This window comes from Anas platyrhynchos, chromosome 2 (genome assembly GCF_047663525.1).
Source record: "Anas platyrhynchos isolate ZD024472 breed Pekin duck chromosome 2, IASCAAS_PekinDuck_T2T, whole genome shotgun sequence".
In the NCBI taxonomy this organism is placed as follows: domain Eukaryota; kingdom Metazoa; phylum Chordata; class Aves; order Anseriformes; family Anatidae; genus Anas; species Anas platyrhynchos.
Genome location: NC_092588.1, coordinates 79,470,719 through 79,478,091, shown reverse-complemented (window position 1 = coordinate 79,478,091; position 7,373 = coordinate 79,470,719). Strand labels below are relative to the sequence as shown.

At 49.9% G+C, this 7,373-nt stretch overlaps 2 long non-coding RNA genes across 2 annotated transcripts; both read left to right on the top strand.

Moving 5' to 3' along the window:
* Positions 1-273: 273 nt before the first annotated feature.
* Positions 274-3,720, top strand: LOC140001729 (uncharacterized). Its single transcript, XR_011807235.1, has 3 exons — positions 274-448; positions 2,427-2,506; positions 3,581-3,720. It is a non-coding gene; the product is annotated as an uncharacterized lncRNA (long non-coding RNA).
* A 1-nt stretch (position 3,721) lies between these two features.
* On the top strand, positions 3,722-5,601 carry LOC113841041 (uncharacterized). Its single transcript, XR_003493651.3, has 4 exons — positions 3,722-3,859; positions 4,132-4,252; positions 4,985-5,186; positions 5,264-5,601. It is a non-coding gene; the product is annotated as an uncharacterized lncRNA (long non-coding RNA).
* The last annotated feature ends 1,772 nt before the right edge of the window (positions 5,602-7,373 follow it).

The window sequence follows — 7,373 nt, the reverse complement described above, 5'->3', positions numbered from 1 at the left end:
GAGGGAGCTGGGCTTGTTCAGCCTGGAGAAAAGGAGGCTCAGGGGAGCCCTTCCTGTGCTCTACAGGAAGCTGAAAGGAGGCTCCAGAGAGGTGGGGATCGTTCTCTTCTCCCAAGCCCCAAGTGACAAGACAAGAACAAAAAACCCCAAGTTGTACCAGGGGAGGTTTCGGTTGGTTATGACGAAAAATTTCTTCACCGAAAGAGTTGCTCTGGTGGATTTACGTGGCAAGGTTTTGGTAGCAGGGGGCCATAGGGGTGGCTTCCGTGAGAAGAATCTAGAAGCTGCCCCCCGTTAGAGAACGGCTCCACTGCTGGCCAGAGCCAAGCCAAGAAACGATGTCGCTTGTTCCTCTGGGAGAGCATATTGAAGAAAGGAGGACAAAAGTAACAGCAAAAAGCTGTTTCCCAGGGAGAAAGAGAGGAGAAGCAGCCCTGCAGCCCCCCAGGTGAGTGCAGCAGGAGGGCAGGAGGCAGCAGCAGTTCCCCTGCGGGCTGTGCAGGGAGAGGCCCCCGGTGGAGCAGGCTGTCCCCCTGCAGCCCATGGGTCCCCCATGGAGCAGATCTCCACGCTGCAGCCCCCCCGTGGGTGGAGGAGCCCCCGGTGGAGCAGGTGGATGTGGCCTGGAGGAGGCTGCGGCCCATGGAGAGCCCCCGCAGGGCAGGAGCAGGCCCCGGGCCGCAGCTGCAGCCCCCCCGTGGAGAGGAGCCCCCGCAGGAGCAGGGGGTCTGGGGGGAGCTGCCGCCCAGCCGTGGGGGACCCGTACTGGAGCAGTTTGCTCCTGGGGGATGGATGGATGGATGGATGGATGGATGGATGGATGGATGGATGGATGGATGGATGGATGGATGGATGGATGGATGGATGGATGGAGCCCGTGGGACGGAGCCGTGTGGGAGCAGTGCTTGAGGAGCTGCTGCCTGTGGGCAGCCCCTGCAGGATCAGCTGGGGAAGGACGGCATCCCGTGGGAGGGACCCCACGGGGAGCAGGGGCAGGGAGGGACCCTGAGGGTCACTCTGCTGAGTCTGCTTTGCCCGTCACCATACTTGTTGAGCCATCGCCCTGTCCTTATCTCAGCCCTGGAGCCCTTGGCATCGTATTTTCTCCCCCTTTCCCTTTGAGGAGGGGGAGTGAGAGAGCGGCCGTGCTGGAACTCGGCTGCCCACCCGCTTCCAACCACCGCAGTTGCAAAGTCCTGGGAAAGATTTCTTTCAAGAAATTAAACAAGGTGTTTAACAAAGAAATGCAGAGTTTCCTTTTGAAGGCTTCCTGGAGAATTGGGCTTCTTTCCTATTCCCAGCTCAGAGGAAGGGAATTGTTGATTTCACCTTCTTTTTTCTGACATGGAAATCAAAGGTGAACTACTCTACAAGGACGGGCAACGTCTCAGAATCAAGCTCTTTTGCTCTGTAGTCCTTTCGCAAGGAAAAGATTGATCACACACCTTCCTTCCACAGACGTAGGGGAGCAGAGAATAATTTGGGAACTACTCTAATTCAAGTCAGTTTGGGCATAGTGGTACTTCCCTAGCTGTTTCTGAGACAGACGCATTAGCAACAGAGAGTGTCGTGCCGTCACTGGGAGGCGCCTGCGGTGATGACTTCAGAAACAGAAGGGAATTGTGTCACCACAGCACTGTGGCAACAGCTGCCTCCGTGCACGTTTAGCTGGGAGGCACAGAGAAGGGTGCTGGATGCGATGAAACCACGTGAGGATTTGTGCATCTCCCCTTGAGGTGCACAGAGAGGGACCATGCCCTTCTGTAAGTGTTTTGATGCTTGGCTGAGGAAAAAAATGGGGTTTTGTTGTGAATGCTTCCTTGTAGTATTCTGTAGTTTGTGTCAAGTCCTTACAGAAGCCTCAAGGTTGGTACTTTGCTCAATGATGGAGCTGCACAGAGTGAGAACAGACCCAATGTACGGCTGAGGGCCTCTGCACGCTCTCTTCTTCCTACAGACGATCAACAAATAAGGGGAGACAGAGAAGAGTGTGCTGTGGTCCTCCCAGAGACCGCAAGTACTAAAGCATAAACAAGAGGCTTAAGAGTCCCCCTGTCATGTTAAAATTCAGGACAGCAATGGACTTCCTCACACGGGCTGGCCTGTCGACTAGTGTCTCAGGCTGTGGCGTATGAAGATGCACTCCATCTGCTTTCAGGGTAGCAATGGCAGTGGGCAAGCTGCCTGACCTTAACATTTGTCATTTCATTTTTCACCTGAGTTTTGGTGGTTCTCCACGACTCATTCTTGGTCTAGAAAAAAAAAAAAAAAAAAAAAAAAAAAAAGTGAATTTGGATCAAAATAAAAGGATAAAAGGATTTCCTTTCCATTAATTACATGTTCTTAACTTAACTAAAAAAAGTGAACTGCGATGAAAATAAAAGGATTTCCTTTCCATTCATTACATGTTCTTACCTTTGGAACAGATTTGGTTATTGACTTAGAAGGCAAATATCTGGCCAGACTGCAAGACTTGTGCTCGCAGCGTGGGACAGCTCTCGTAAAGGTGAGTCAGGGCAGTTTCTGGAAAACAAGACATCAGATCTCCAAAACACTTTCTTTGTGCTAATGTAGGAAGGGCGAGTAAGTGTAAAGGTAAGAGCCCAGATACCGTAAGAAGCAGAAAGTGTGAAGGAAACTTCCTTCTGGCTGATACAGCTCCATATCTAGTTGTCAAGTATGAAGAGAGCAGTGCTAAGTTTCTTGGGGAGAGGTAAAAAAGAAGAGACTGGGAGATTGTAAAAGGAAAAAGTGGGATTCCCTATTTCAGGAAATCCTAGGAACTGGAAATAGAGATTGGAAGAGTGCTTTAAGCCAAGACAGACACGTTTTAAAACTAAAACCTAGGAGTTGAATGAACCAAGAAATGAATCCATTTTGATTCTGAAGTTGTGTCCAGTGTTATCTTGGGAAATATGGTTTCCACATAAAAGGTATCTGGGGCTTGAAGTTCTCCTAAGGCCCTTCTCTGTGTATTCCCTACTGTTTGGTAAGCGGTGAGGTCACACTGCAGACAGCAGCACGTCCTCTCCCCACTACTTAGCTGTCTGTTCTCACAACACGTCTAGGAACAGAATGGCTTGGACACAACTGCGCCTAGGACCGAGTTCATTCAAGCTGGTGGACGAGGTAAAAGCTCTGGACAAGCGAAGGGGAGGGAGGGATGGGTGGACATACAATATGATCTCTTTAATCTCATTTCTCTAAGAATCCTGGCTGAGAAAACAAAACAAAACAGAATCAAAAAGAACAGAACAGAACAGAACAGAACAAATGAAGCAAGCAGCTAGCTTGCTGGAGACATTGTCTGGGAAGCAGTGAAAACACTTGCAAACAAAAACACATCAAAAGACTAACTCTTTGAGCTTAATTCTAATCCAACAGCATAACCTCAAAGTCCTGTTTCTGTTCATAACAGGCTGGTACCGTAACATGTCCCATTGGATGACTTTGCAGCATAGATGTCAGGAATGCAGCTTGGGATCCCCTCCTTCTACTCAGAGTTCACTTTGAAGGGATGAGCAAGTCATTCTTCCTGGGTTGACGGAAATCTAAAGTCTGTTTTCTAACACTCTTGCAGACGCTTCTCTGTCCATCGGCCTGTCCTGCCAACTCTGGTGTGAGTGTGAAGTTGTGGCAAGAGGGATTTCCCATTGCTATTTGAGCTGGTGATGGACACCAGCTTTCCTCGGAAATGGCTGATGTTGCTGAGGAGGCAGCAGTATCAAAGCCCTTGCTGATGAAGGTACAACAAGCTGGGGAGGCTTTGGCATTTCTGCACAACGCTGCTCCCTGACTGTCACTCCAGACTCAGATTCGGAAAGAAGCAAAGCAAGCGAGAGGAAAACTGGATGTCCTGGTAATTTTCTTTTTCTTTTCTTTCTTCATTCTTCACTTGTAAGAAAATCTAAATCTTAACCCTTTGTTTGAAAACACGGCTTTATGGAAATGCTTCTGGGTGTGCTCCTTCCCCTTGTGTGGAACCTGCTTCACCTCGCTTCAGCTCTAGGACACCTATGCACCAATTTATGCTTCCCATGATAAAGCGGCGTTCTTTCGCTATTCTTTTCTGTGATGCTTGCAGGCGAGGTTGAAAAGAGTTGTCAGTAGGATTCTTCGTTTCCTTTGCAGGATCCAAAGCTCCGTATTACCGTGGATCTTCTCCTCTGATCTGGAAAGCTTCACAGGCCAAAAGAGAATTGAGATGAAGAAGGAAATAGAGAATGCTGACCAATATTGCCAAGTGCCACCCGTAAGTTTTGGGAAAGAATCCGGTGCATTTCTGTAGTGGTAGAAAGTTCATCAAATCATCGTCGTGCACTTGAAGGCAAGCAATGCTGTAAAAATGAAGAACGCAAGGCCCTGCTTAAGGACAATCTTCAGGCTGCTTCTAGATCAACAGCTTATTTGCTTCTTCCACACCCTCATCTCCGCTTGCTTAGAAGTTGTGAAGGTCGGAAGCACACTCCGCCTTTTTCATCCCCTCTGCGTATCTTTTCCCTGACAGCAACTTCTGTCTTGGCTCTTCACATCCAGCCAGAGCAGTTGCTTTGCCTCCGCAACCTGCAGGCTGACCTCTCGTGTGTACCTGTGCTGGACTGAGGGTAATGCTTGTAACGCACACAGATGCTGCATTCACTGTGACTTTTAGAAAAGAGAGCAAGAAGCTAACCTGCACAGCAGACTCTTAGGTTTCTGTATCTCTCTCTCTCTCTCTCTCTCTCTCTCTCTCTCTCTCTATCTGCATATATATTTCAGTACTTATTTACTTCTTTAAAGATACCTTCAATAGAATAGATCCTTTAAGAAAGCTTACTTGTTCTTCCCCTTTCCTTGTTTTTAACGTTTGCTTTTCTAACCAATCCTTAATGTTACAACATTGGATTGATGCAGTACTCAGTCCTTAGAAGTTCTCAAAGCACATCAGTGATTTCTCTATTTCTCAACCTTTCCATCTTCATTGAGATCTCTCATCTGAATTTAGGTATGAGGTGCAGAAGAACACTGCAACCAGCTGAAGCCGTATCAGACACATGCTTCTGCTAGGAAGTCATTCCGAGGGATTCCACGGTGTACTTTAGACAGGTTTGCTCTGGTCCTCTGGACTCAGCATCCCCAAGGGATATTTCAAAGCTCTCAGAAGGACCTGTCATTATCTCTGACACTGCAGCCTCCAGTAGGAAGGGGTAAATATTCCTTGCCCTTGTGCAAAGGAACTACTCAGTTAGCTGTTTCTAACCCAAATCTCGTTGTTGTCTTCTAGTGACAGACACCACCCGGCTAGCCAAGCTAAAGCACTGAAAATGGAAGGAGTGGGACATCTTCCAAAGCCTGCTGCTGCTTCTAAGCAGAACTGCGCTGTAGGTGGGGACACAGCAAGAGGACACGTCCAGGCCACGGTGGAACTGCAAGGCGCCTGTCTGAGCCACACAACGAAGTCAGCGATTCCCAGTTGGAGACTGTTGCTCGACCAGTGACACAGCAGCTGGAGCGCTTCTGGTTGCTGCTGATGGGTTCCCGTGAATCAGCCAGGGATAGGAGCTATGAGAACGCCTGAAGCGATTTGAAGTTACCCGAAAGAAAGAAGAGAGGAGAGAAGAAGACAAGAGGGGAGGGAAGGGGAGGGAATAAAAGGAAGGGAGGGGAGGGGAAGGGAGGGCAGGGCAAGGGGAGGGTAGGCTAGGCTAGGATAGGCTAGGATAGGCTAGGATAGGATTGGGTAGGATAGGATAGGGTAGGGTAGGGTAGGATAGGGTAGGGTAGGACAGGACAGGACAGGACAGGATAGGATAGGATAGGATAGGATAGGATAGGATAGGATAGGATAGGATAGGACAGGACAGGATAGGATAGGATAGGATAGGATAGGATAGGATAGGATAGGATAGGATAGGATAGGATAGGATAGGATAGGATAGGATAGGATAGCGTAGTGTAGCGTGTTAGAGGGGAGGGGAGCATAGGAGAGTATAGGGTAGTGTAGGGGATAGGAGTTTAGGGGAGTGTAGGGTAGGATACCGGAGGGGAGTGTAGGAGTGTGTAGGGTAGTACAGGGGAGGGGAGTGTAGCAGAGCGTAGGGACAGGGAGCATAGAGGAGGGGATGGTAGGGGAGGGGAGGAGACGGGAGGGGAGGGGAGGGGAGGGGAGGGGAGGGGAGGGGAGGGGAGGGGAGGGGAGGGGAGGGGAGGGGAGGGGAGGGGAGGGGAGGGGAGGCAAGAGAGGGGAGGGGAGGGGAGGGGAGGGGAGGGGAGGGGAGGGGAGGGTAAAGGAGGGGAGGGGAGGGGAGGGGAGGGGAGGCAAAAGAGGGGAGGGGAGGGGAGGGGAGGCAAATGAGGGGAGGGTAGGGGAGGCAAAAGAGGGGAGGGGAGGGGAGGGGAGGGGAGGGGAGGGTAAAGGAGGGGAGGGGAGGGGAGGGGAGGAGAGGGGAGGCAAAAGAGGGGAGGGGAGGGGAGGGGAGGGGAGGGGAGGGGAGGGGAGGGGAGGGGAGTGCTACCATAAATAAATTTGCCAAATACATGACATTTTGGATCTGGAGCCAAATCTTTGTGTACATGTCCTCTCCCCATAGCCCCACGTGCTGTCCACGCACCCGAATCTATCATACTGTTGCTCAGAAAGAACAGGGAGCATAGGGGAGGGCAGGGGAGTGGAGGGAAGGGGAAAGAGGGGATGGGAGGGGTGGGGAGCGCTACCATCAATAAAATTGCCAAATACAATGAAGGAGCAGCAGAGCCTGCAACCTCCATTCCCCAACATCCTCCAACCACCCCCCACTGCTCCGTGGGAAATAGATAGAAGAATCAAGACTGAGGTTTAGCCTGGGATGGAGGTAGTGTGGCGAGGTGGTTTTCTGCTTGGTTGGTTGGTTGGTTGGTTGGTTGGTTGGTTGGTTTTAAAGTTTTTAAATTCTCACTGTCCTACTTTGTGATCAGTTGGCAATAAATTCAATTACTCTTCCCCAAGCCAAGTCTGTTTTGTCCATGAAGCCATCTTCCAGTCCTGAAATAAGAAAGGAAACAGACCTGCAAGCACCTGTTACACAAGTGCAGGAAGAGTGACAAAGGAGGGTTTTGAGGCATGAAGTTACTGCAAGGATGCTCTGCTCTTTCCTCACTTCAGTATGAAAAGCATGGCACTAGTGGGTGGTCCTTGGTGGTAGTTGTTTTTTTTGTTGTTTGATTGTTTGTTTTTTGTTTTGTCAGCTCCACCCCACAGTATTTTGCTTGTTCTACTTGTTTTGGTGTGCCCCCATTCCCTCCCTCAAGGTAAAACATCCCTAGAGGCCATAACTTGCTGTTAGCAAACAAGATCTTGCAAAAGAGTGAAGTTAACATGGCACCACCTGCACTGGTGTATAAATAGCTCAAATATT